Genomic DNA, 12,738 nt, shown 5'->3' on the forward strand with positions numbered 1-12,738 from the left:
TTAATTTAATTTCATTTATTAAATTACCTTTACTCCCTTCTTAATATTTCACTTTATGCACTTTTGTATTCACATTTAATAATTAATTAGTAATTATTAAATAATATTTACCTTTTAGGTTACCCTTTTCTAGTTTTGATACCCTTCTATAAGGATTGATCTTTTGTAATTATCTTTTATCTTTTTTCATTTATGAGAATACAATTTGCATATTTTTAGAGGAAACCCTTGCCTCTTCTTATCTTTTTCTTCTCCGTTGCAGGTTTTTACATGCAGGTATTCTTTGGGCTTTGTGGATTTGTATTACTCAAATCTTTCAATAGTATCTATAAATCTTTATGCATACGTACTCCTTCCATAGTCCTATGAGAATTATGGAAGGAACACAATGAGAGATTGTTTTAGGATAAGAAGATGAATGTAGAACAACTTCGAATTAGAATTGAGACTTTTGTCATTGAACTTATTAATAGTAAGGTTTTGAATAAACAAAAGAAGGAGACTAAAATGTCTCATTGGGATGAGAAAGTGAGAGGTAAGTGGATAGGTCTAAAGTTATCCCCCTTTATAGGAGTAGGGGAAACTTCAAAAAAGCAAACGAGAGATGTGCTAGTATAAATGACCCAAGGAGGGATGGTTTAAACTCAATTTTGATGGAGTTTCAATAGGGAATTTGAATAGAGAAATAATTGGTTGCACTATTCATAACTCAGAAGGAATGGAGATCAAAAAGTTAGGAAGATATATAGGAATATAAACAAATAATTGGGCAGAACTAATGGCTTTAGTTGAAGGACTAGAACTCTATAAAACTCTTGGTTGCAAGAATATAAGAGATTGAAGGAGATTTTGTGATTATAATAAATAATATAGGAAAAGGATCCCTCATTAATTGGAGACTAGATTCAATTCTACCTAGAGCCCTCTCACCGTGTCAAACCTTTGACAAGATCACAATCAATCATATAAACCGATAAGGCAATCAAAGAGTAGATGAATTAGCTAATATGGGTAAAGAAAAGGTCATTCACTAGAAGCCAAAATTTTAATTTAAGGTCTCCATCTGAATTAGGGATGGTTTAGATATTTTAAAATTTCAGCCATAGTTTTCATCTCATTATCCCAAGAAAGATTTAGGGGTCTTTCTTTAGCTTTTACCAATCACCCTTATCTCGCATCCCAAGATAATATGATTGGATAGAAATATTCTTTGTGGAAGATGGTGTTGGCAGCCAAGAAAATGAGTTTGAGGTGAATTTAGAGGTTCTGAAATCATCTAGTTTGGACTTGATGAACATTCAAAATGACAAGGAGTCTCCTTCCCCCCATTTTATCTAGTAGAGTAACATAAGTTTATTACTATTGTTTTTTTATGTAAATTAAATCAACAAAACACCCTTCAATATAACAAATTGATAATCATGTTTCTTAAGATATGTTTTCTCATATGATGAATGACTACTTTACTCAATTAGATGTATTTTTTGATGATTAGATGTATATTTTATTTTTTGTTTAAGAAAATGCTTTAGTCACTTTATGTTTCATTTCTATGCCCTTTCTATATTCATGTTTCATGATTTTTAATAATTTTATCCTTAACATAAGTGCAAGATGTAGTGCTTCAATCATACAAAGAGGCAAAAGAAGAGAAGACGAGGAACAATTTAGGAGGGAGACATAAAATGTAACTTGGGACTAAAAGCTGATTATATGGATGTATATACATACTTTATAATGTATCAAGGCTTAGGTCGTATATAAATTATTATTTTTAAAGAAGAAAAAGAAAAATAAAAAAGACCATTAGTACATTTGCACTTGTTTTTCTACCAAAATTTTTGACCAAAGCTATGATTCCTTTTATTTTGTTTTCATTCCCACGTTGGTCAAAAATAAAAAATTATATGCCCTATGTGTTCAAAATCTTGACCGACCTATGTTTTCCCAAGTTAAATTTTGACCAACTCAATGTTATAACAAAAAAAAATTGTTTCATTCATTCGTGGGTAAAATAGAAAAAAATTCATTCATTTGCGGGTAATAAAGGTATGAGCATGGGCAACAACAAAATTGGGATTCATTCGCACATCAGGTGGGCTTTTCTCATTTTGGCTTTGTGCACATCTAGCTGCATACACTGAGTTTGGGTGTTGTTTTAGGTTCTTTGACTTCTTTGGAGATTCTCTTGCGGATTACACACAATTCGCCTGTGTATTGCCCACCAGCCTGGATCTCAAGCATAAATTTGAACCTTCTCGCCCTACTATTTTATGCTATGGAGCAAGACCTAGAAGCCGTGCCCTCGGTGGGTTCACCAATTTAAACCTTGTCCAAGGAATGGGAAAGGCCCAAAACTGAGAACCAAATTGCTGGGTAAGATGGAACAACCTTAGAGGGAAGGAAGGTAGGTGAGTGATCCATCCTCTTCAATACTCTTCCCCATAGAATTTTAGGGGTTGATGTCAAATACTTCTATAGTGGTTCAGGAGTACCCAGATAAGATGGAATTGGGGCTTTTCTCATTTTGGCTTTGTGCATATCTGGTTGCATACATTGAGTCTGGGCATGGTTTTAGGTTCTTCGACTTCTCTTCCGATGTTATTTTCTTGTATGCCCTTGTTTTGAGTGTTGAGATTTTTTTCTTGTTGTTTCAATGAATGAATTTAGAGAAAGATTTAGGATCTTAAAAACACTTCAAATGGCGCTGGTTTCTTTGTTGTAAAGGTTGTTAAATACTTCTACTTAGTGTTTTTTTTTTTTTTTTCGAGGGGGGGGTTGGAATTTATGTCATCTCCAACTTCATTTTGCTATCAAAAGTTGTGGTAGATATAATTGCAAAATGTGGACGTAGAGAAGGCACATTAACTATTTGACATAATGCCTTTGAAATGGAATTTCATGGAACATGGTCAATGAAACATTAACATAAGATGGTTTGGTGAAAAGATACATCAAACAGATTATAGATGTGCATGAGGAAAAAATGGAGAAGATTTTAGATCTAGAGATTCTCTTGGAGATTGCACACAAATCATTTGATATGTCATCGAAATAAATTATTACCTCTTTATATGTCATGCTTACATATTGTGCCTATTCAATGTCATGAGGATCCATTTTCAAAACACATTTTCTTGTTGTTGAGGTAGAAGGAATCAAGCTTGGATGATGCAATAAAAACTAGAGAATGTTTCTCTAAGACATTTTTATGACTTCCGACCACCTCCATTATCCACAGCTATGAGCTCATTCTTCTGGCATTGACATCGACAGTTTAGGGTGAGAAATATCCCTTCTGGTATGTTCAACATCATTTTATTCATTAGAGATTTTTTGTTCATTTTCCCTATGTTTGTAGGTTTTCATTGTCTCTTCAATTAGACGAAAAATGATTTAGATTAATTTGATCATTTCTCTGATTCATCTCTTACTATTAATTTTTGTGGGGGTTTCAAATAGATAGATCTATGTCTAATGTGAATCACAGATTTAGCCAAAGTGTTTAATTTAAATTTTGGATTTTATTGTACCAGTTTCCTTTCTATTTCAGTCATGGGATACTTGCAAGAAGTTGGTTGTGAAAGTTATTCTTTGAATAATTCATCTCCATCTTCCTTTGCATATTACTATTGAAATAGTAGGGGAAAAATTGAGTTCCTAGTTAAAATTTCATAGATTTTCATAAACCAACTTGAATACCCAAATCTTGTTATAATCATCACACTAATTCTCTCGCCCACTCTAGGGTTCCAAATAATCACATAAGTTTGATCAGTTAATCAAAACTATGAAGCAAATTTGTCATTGTTACTCAATGGTTATGCACATTTAATTTTAATGGGCATTAGCTCAAATTCTATAGCCTCACGTCTCTTACCAATGTTCCTTGAATCCTAAAAATGGTTGAACAAATTTCTGAGATTTTTCTACCAAATTTATTTTAGAAAAATACAATATGAGACTTATGTTTCTACTCAAATGTATAATTTATCATTCAGTGCCCATTAATCTAAATTCCTTGACGTCCATTCTCTTGAAAATACAACCTAACCCTACACTAATGTTTGACCAAGTTCTTAAAAATAAACAATTCCATACAATTATTGAAGAGTAACAAAAGTAAAAGGCTAAAAATGCAATGCAGTGGACGTGTAGACATGTCTTCTATCCAGTAAGAGTTGAGTCATATACCTAATCTATTTTAATCACTTTCGCAGTGAAAGAATCATGAAAGTTATCTTTAACATATTGCATAATAATTTCCAATAGAAGGCATTGATAAACCAATAGGTTTAGAAGTAAATTTGAATTATGAGTTTGTATTTTCCTTGAAATAGGTAGTAACAGACATCCACTTCAGCCATTGGCATTCCTTTGTAGACAAGATTATCATCTATTGGGAACATCAACATTCTCTCCTCCTTGAGGCTCATTTGTAAATCCAAGGCCAAAGGCATTAGTTGAAAAGTATAATGTTTTTCTAGGATCTAGAATGATCAATGTAGTTAGCCACTCAAACAACAAAGAAGCGTTTAGCAACCTCATAGAGATCCCAATAGGTTGGTTCAGAGGATAGTGTTGTATCATTTGGCCAGGTATTGTCCCAAAAATGAATTATCTGTCCATCACCAACTTGCAATTGTAAGCCTTGTTAAAACACAACCTATAATCAAGGATGCTATTCCATATCTTGGACCCACTAGGAGCCCTTGCATATTAAGTGACGGAACCTTTCCTTATTCAGGTATTTTACAAACACAATGTCACACCAAGTGAGTTTGTGCTTGCTAAGGTTCCATTCAATCTTTGCAAGAAGGGATTTGTTAATATGAGAGATTTTATTGATGCCTAGTCCTTCCATTATCTTTAGTTGGCAACAAAGTCCTAGTTGACCAGTGCTACCAAGGGGGCCACTTAGTTCTTTTTCCAATTGCTTTTATATATTTGATGTTTTAGTTGACTATTTAGCCAATACCTACTCAATACTTGGGATATTCCCTTGCTCTCCAATAAGCATATTTTCTTCATTAGTCCTCATACAACACAACCTTCAACCATTGAAAAAACTTGGAAATCATGGCCGCTACAGGATCTTGTTTCTCTATCCATGCAAATTATTGAGAATAAATTTTTCTTTCAACATGGAAATGAGATTTATCACTTGAACTGTGATGTGTACCTCCAACTCAACCACAACAAATCCCACAAGGAGAGATTAAATGTGATACCACCTCTTCCATTGGAAAGATTGCTACAGATCAGTTGGCCTCTAAATCACGTGCGTGATTTGTAAGAGTGTTAGATGGATTTGTATGTAGGAACTTTGGGAATGAAGAATTTATAACGAACTTTGTTTAAATGGAATAGTGATACAACATCAATTATTTTCTCCTAACTTGTATGTCATTTGATGATATTTGGTAAAATTATAGGCTTTTTGAGTCATAACATAGTACGCGAAATCTTTTCATTGTATCTCATTTCTTCATATTCATTTACATCTAAATATTTATAAATTGTTGGGTTTTATTTACTCCAAATGTTGATAGATTATTGACACACATTGTCCTTAAAATAGTCACTGATTGTTTCCATATAGCAGCTTGGCCTATCATAATAGAAGTTTGACCATTATTGTGAGTCATTCTAAATATTGTTGCTCATGAATGCAAACATGCACTGTTTTTGGTTCCTCAATTCTATTAGTTCAAATGTCCTGTTATTATGTAAAGGAGTACAGGCACCTGACTATATCATTTAAAGCAATTTTTGTAGTTAAGTCAAAATGTTTGCCCACATTCTATACTTTATATAAAACTGCAATTTGCTTTTTCCACAAATAAAAATGCAGTTTAAGTTGAGGAGGTGAATTGACTATTTATTTGTACATTTATTACTCTATTTTCACCTTTAATGTGCTTTAACTTCACATTGGCTCTCTTTTTGAGCAATTATTCTGAGAAAATGTTAGTTAAACTATAGTTTGATCATTTGGTTAGGAATTTCAATTCTAATATCACCATTAAAGGTGTATGATAGCTAGAAGACTGAAGTGAGCACACAAATGCTTATTATTTACTCTAGGCTAGCCTTTTAACATCAAACAAATAGGGGATTTGTCAATTTGATTCTCTGCCACTGAAGAATAAAATTTTCTACTTTTATGGAGTATTATTGTCTTTGTATTATTTTTGTTTCCAAACTTCAATTTGCAAGCTACTATTTTACAATAGTTAGCTTCTTCAGGTCATGTATTGACTGCTTTGGGCAAGTAGCAGGATGTAGTGTAGGCTTGGAAGGAAGGTTATGGACATGCACTGGGTTGATTTGTGGATCTAAAGTAGCTACTCGATTTGTAGGAATTACTTGTTGATTTAAAAAGTGATTTATTGGTTGTCAGTGATAGTGAAAATATAGTCTCAGCAAATTAAACACTGATTTCTTCCAACTCAACTTGTACAAGTCCTTTTGAACCTATTGAGGAGGAAAAACTTGTCAAAAAGGTGAACATTATGGAGAAGGAAAAAGTAAAACCTGTTGTGAAGACAAAGTCTTCATAGAAAGAGTTTGATGTAGGTTCTCAAGTTGCTCAAAAAAGTCGATCAATAAGCTTGGATCTTTGGCTATCAAGAGGAATAGCCCAGGCTTTTTTCTACTAGCACTTGTGTCTATTTTTTTGCTCGGTACTATGAGTCTTTCTATTAAGTGGTTTTCATTATTTTTGTATCTGGTATTTCTATAGATCACATGAAAACATGCTATAATTCAAATACGAGCTTCTTTCTCTGAGTCAAACATAATAGTATACTTGAAAAATAAATACAAAGAGTTGTTTTTAATGGGTGAAAAAAACTTATTACTAATATCAATTGTTCTCTTCAATATGCTTTGTAATTGAAGAAAGTACTCAAAATTCTTCTTAGTGGAACCATCATAGTATTTTGACATTTGTGATCATCTCACATTATATAGATCACAGTCTAGTATACTTTAAGCCTTTTCAATGCTTGCATTTTAGTTATGCTCTCCAAGGGTAGCTATTTCTACCAGTCATTTACAAATATTTATTTAGATGTTGTTTTAGTCACCTAACTTTTTAAAAAAGACTTTTTTGTGTTGGTTTTACTTAATATTTTTTAATACAATAGATTAATGGAATACATAGCTTAAGTTATATGTATTTTCTTAGTGTTTTTCTTAAAGCAAATGGACACGCACAACATAACTTAAGTGTTGTTGTTTGCATGTTAATGAGGGCAATTATGAACATGCTATAGCCATATTCAATTAGGCAAGCCTTATTTCTAAATGCTCTGTTTGTGGTGCCTCATCAAGAAATATTTTTTTATTGTTTTGCATAATGTGGCATATGACATGAAACACACTTTTTCCATGTATAGAAATGAAATATCTGATACATGAAGTATGTAGATATTGAGGGATAATCCAACATCCGTTGAGGCACTAATTGGAAGAGGAACTGCATATGCATTTCAAAGAAAGCTTGAAATTGCAATTTCAGATTTTTCTAAGGTTGAAAAGTAAACACTACATACTATCATCCAATCAAGTATTCTTATTGTCATTGCATTGAATGATTTAATTTTTTGGTTTTGCATTGGTAAGGTAATACAATCAAATCCATCAACTAGCGAGGCTTGGAAAAGAAGTGGGCATGCAAGAGCAGCATTAGGAGAAAACAAAGAGGTAACAATCTATATTTTTAATATTTTTTAACGAACTTGTCTCTTAGCTATAGCATAGCAATGCCATTGCTCAATTTACTTTTTAAAATTGAATACGAAAGTTTTGGGTCCTTTACGAAGAAATTGGAGATGGAGTAATATGATGCCCTCTTAGTGCCATGTGACTAAAACTAAAAGCCTATACAACAAGTTTCAACACAAGTGTCCCATCTTCTTGAATTGAACAATGATTCGGGTACTTAGGATTGAGGATTGATGGTTGGTTAGGTGTAAATGTTTTGAGATGAATTCGAGTTTAAAATTGAGTAAGAAAGGGCTCACTGACATGATGCCTATTATAGCAAGAAATAGTTTATGTTTCTCCATGCTTCTTGTGTAGCAAACAAATTACTTGATTCTTTTGGATAGCAGTGGGATGACAAATTTATAACTAGTACAGATTCTATTGCTCACTTATGTTTGGTGAGAATCCTCAAGTGCGAGACATTTTATAAGTAATCACTTGTGATCATGAGTGCTCAAAGATGCATTACGCTAGCAGATTAAAAAAACTGATACTATTTCAATGTGTTGCTAACTTGGTATCTTAGAGCTACATTGTAAAATTTGTGAGCGACTTCTTATTTTTTTGGTTGAAACAAGATAAGTTATTTATATTCATATTGCTTAAGTATTCACTAGATGACTCACATATCTACCTACAATCTCAGGCATCTCGTTAACATAGGCCAAAATGAGCTTTCACATATCAAAAAAAGAGATGGATATGTCATAGATATTACTCAAAATTCATATGTACAAAACAAGTTTGTGCCTAGACAAAACCTTCTCGTGGCCATTTTTTGATTGATCAAAATAATATTTGAGGAGCTTAATTGTGAAAGAAAGTAAAGCATTGATGACAATAAAGTTGGCATCTTCACTATGACTAAAACAAATAAAAAACATTTGTAAGAAGATAACTAATGGACCTTAGCTCTAATTAGTTGGTCCAAAAAAACTTCTCTTTACTTTTTTTCTTTGTGAAAATGCATGTTTTCCAGGCTTTGCCATGGATACACAGGGTTTGTCCTCTAGGCAGTGAATTTGCCCAATTATGTCTTAGTTGTACCTGGAACAAACTTGTAGTGCTAGGTATATATTCTGGCATACCCAGTAGGGACCAGAAATAGGCAAAGGCTATAGCATAGGCCATTGTAAATTCTAAGTATCATTGAACATTATTCCAATTGCTTTCTCTTGGGTGAGTGTGTTCTTGTTTGTCTTAAATTCTATTTTTCCATGAGGCTTAATTTATTCATGATCCTACTTTTAGCTTCCCACTCTAATAATTTGCTCCTTAATTTACCAATATACCTGCTTTATTAACCTTTCTACAAGTATTTAATACTTATTCCTTGCAATTTTCTATTTTGTTTTTTCCCTTACTCTTTTCAATGGAAGTGATTTGAAAAACATTGTTGTTCTTAACAAACATGCTCTTAGTCCTGGACACTTTGTTGTTACGTTTGGAGGTTGACCTAAGCTATGGGACCTTTCAAGTTCAAACCCTACTTTCTAACAAAGTCACAACTCTGATTTAAGATTACTAGAGCTTTCAACTAGGTTGCCACTTTATTTGACAAGGGGAAAACATTAACTGAACCTCAGGTGTGAAAAGGAAAGCGATTGTTACAAACTTAACTTCTAAACAACCAAAAAGAAGACTAAAATATAATTCATTTCCATTGGCTTCTTGTGTTGAATAATGTCCAAATTGCAAGCTAGATAAAATCTCAAAGGGAACTCTCTAAAGTTTGAAGATTCAATTTCATCAATGTGGCCTCCAATGAAAAGAGGGGATTATCAGTAGATTGGAGGAGAAACACAAGTTTGACATCTTAATTCCAAACTTATGAATGAAAATAAGGCACAAGCCATGTACCACTTTTTATGATAGAAACTAAAGTTGTGGGATTATGAAGGCTCCCCTCTCAACTAATGGGATAGGCACTTCATTCCTTTCTTGCTACTATGTTTCGTCCACGTGCCCTGGATCTCTACAGAAAGAGTCACTAGGAATCTCGCCCTTTATATACTACACAAAAACAAAAAACAAAATGAAGGGAGGGGGAAAGTGTTGGACTTAATGACATAACTTTTTGCCAATGTAGTGAAATGAGAACAATACTACAATATTGGCACCATGGACTTAAAAGTTTGAACTAATGATCTTAGATACTTGATCATTGTTTTGCCATGAAAATTGCTTTTAAGGATGAAGCTTTCCTCACATAACATATGCAAAACATAAAAGTGATAAATCTAATATTATTGTTTTGTCAGAGTATCTTCTAAATCTATGACACTACATAAGTATAGTTGATTTATGTCCTTGCTCCTCACATTTCTATGTCTGGTTGCAGGAACTAAAAGAGCTATGTGATGCAAAAAGGTAGATAGTAGTTTATTTATTCTTTATTTCCCCCCCTTTTATGTTAAGTACTGTTAGAGAAATATATTTTTATGAGTATATTATCAATTTCAGTCAAACATACGAGTATATGCGAGTATAGAGAGGAAAAGGCAAATCTAAGACTAGTAAAGGGGTAATATTTACCTATGAACATTTGCAGTCAGTTAAAGAGGACTATGAGAATGAGGTGACACTCCTTTTTTTTTGGTTGAAGTCTTTGAAGCAAGGGCAATCTTGTAGTCTTTTAACTCAAGCTGCTCATCACTATACCTCTTAGGTTTATAGCTACAATGCTTGTACCCTTCCTTCATTCTATCTTTTTAAGTTTCAAGAAATCAATCTATGGTACCTTTCTCACCAATTCTTTCCTTTTCTCGATGGAACGGTTGCATTTATATAGAAAGGGGCTTGCTATTCTTGAGGCTCTTGAACCTCATGTAAAGAAGATTGCTGAGGAGTAGCATATTGAATATCAACTTAATGAGCTAGAGGAAGATGATGGAGAAGTGAGTTTTGAATTCTATCCAAAATATGATGAATCTAGCACTAGTTTTGATAATTCCGTGGAGGTACATTGAATTTCTCTTCTTCTTTTTTTAACATAAAAAATAGGTCTACTATAAATCCTTACTTTATTCCTATCTAAGCATGTTTATCCTATGAAAGTTAGGCATTAGATTATTTTTGTATAGATTTTAAGATGTTATCATATTTCTACTAAAGATAAATTGAGATTTATGCTCATCATAGCTTTGTAGAATATTCTTAAAAGACAATTATAGTTTAATAGTTTTTTTCTATTCAAAATGCTTTCAACAGAAAGCACTAGCTTATTTAGTTGGAATAGTTGGATTTTATGTTGGCAAATCTTTCACTTAATGGATCTACATTAATGGCTATTTTTAGTTGTGTGCTTGATATCAAGGTATTTTTTGTTAATTGTCTTAATGTCAAATATAATTATCCAAAGAATGCTTTTGTTTGTATGCTGGTTATCATATAGTAGATTCGATTTTGATGTACTTTTATATAGCAATCATATTTTGTAGTTAGACAGATTTGAGTCATCTTCTCTATGTTCATCTCTGCAAGTTGAACCTACCCAGTCAGAGGTATTTAAGCACTCCCTTACTTGGAAGGAGGTGTTGGAAATGATTGAAATGATCATAAAAAAAGTTGTTAGCATAATATATGGAACTGGTAAAGAATGTCCTCAATCATTGTTTTGTCATTGATGTCAAACTTGCTACTTGCAGGAATGACAATTGCTTTAGTGATCCAAATACTATCAATTAGTTGATTGTCAAGGAGGAGGCAATCAATAAGATGTAACTAGAACACCTAGAGAAAGGTTGAAGTTATGATGATGTAATGAAGTACAAGGATCAGCTAAGCCATTGATTAAAAAGTGTATTTGATGACATACTATAAGATACAAAGAATGGGCACACTAGAACATATCAAAGATTTAAGGTTTTAGCTAAGTCTTTTGTAAAGCTCAACTAAGTTCATTAGAGAAAAGGAGTCGAGCAAGCTAGTAAGAGCCAAGAAAATTCCTAGTTAATGCCGAGTAAACTTCAGATGTTGAGTAAACTTCAGATGCTGAGTAAACTTCAGATGCCGAGCAAGTTTAGATGTCGAGTGACACAGAGTTAACCAAGTGTCGAGTAGAACCAAGTGTCGAGCAAAACCAAGTGTCGAGCAGATATAGGTGCCGAGTAACACAGAGGTGTCGAGTACTAGTAACTCAATAATGTCGAGTAACATAGAGGTGCCGAGCACCAGTAACTCAATAATGCCGAGTTGTTGCATTATTTTGAAAATCGAAGATTCACTAGATCTAAGCCGACAAGGTTGTTATCTAGAAATTTGTGAATTAAAAGGAAGATAAGAATGATGAGCTGGTGGCACAGAACACCATGTAGAATGTTTTTAAGGATATAACTGGCGAAGTTTCTAGAAGAGAACAAGATATGGGGTAGATACATTGTATCCTACTTAATCCATTTTGAAACCCTAAAATTAGAGAGGGAGAATTGAATGGCAAAGGCAAATCAGATCTCTATTTAAGAAGAAATAAGTTAATAAAAGAGAGAGAGAGAGAGGTGGTCAAGCATAAAAGCATGAAGTACTGAAGAAGGTGCTAAGGAGAAGAAAGCACAAAACTTTGTTTGGAGAGACGACCACAAGGATGATTGCATTGGCAGAATGAGTATGTAGACTCAAGGAGACGAAGCTTGAGAGGAAGACAAGCAGACAGAGCTAAAGTGATTGAAGCCAAGCATAAGGATTGAACTGAAAGTGTGATCTGAAATCTGCAAAGTATGTTGTAAGTTATATCAGATCAAAAGACCATTATCGTTACTTTCTAGCAATTGTAACAATAAGTTTAAATCTTATGGACTTAGGTTGGTTTAATAGCTATAAGATAAATCCTTTAACAAGGTGACATTCCAAGTGAATGTTCTAAAGACCTTTAACCAGGCCCATTCCTAACAGTTTGGTGAAATCCTCTAACAGGGTCACATTTAATAGTGTGTTGTAAGCCTTTAATAGGGCATCACTTTAGAAGAG

The sequence above is a fragment of the Cupressus sempervirens genome, chromosome 1, assembly GCF_028749045.1.
Source record: "Cupressus sempervirens isolate cs-2001-9-10 chromosome 1, ASM2874904v1, whole genome shotgun sequence".
Taxonomy (NCBI): Eukaryota; Viridiplantae; Streptophyta; class Pinopsida; order Cupressales; family Cupressaceae; genus Cupressus; species Cupressus sempervirens.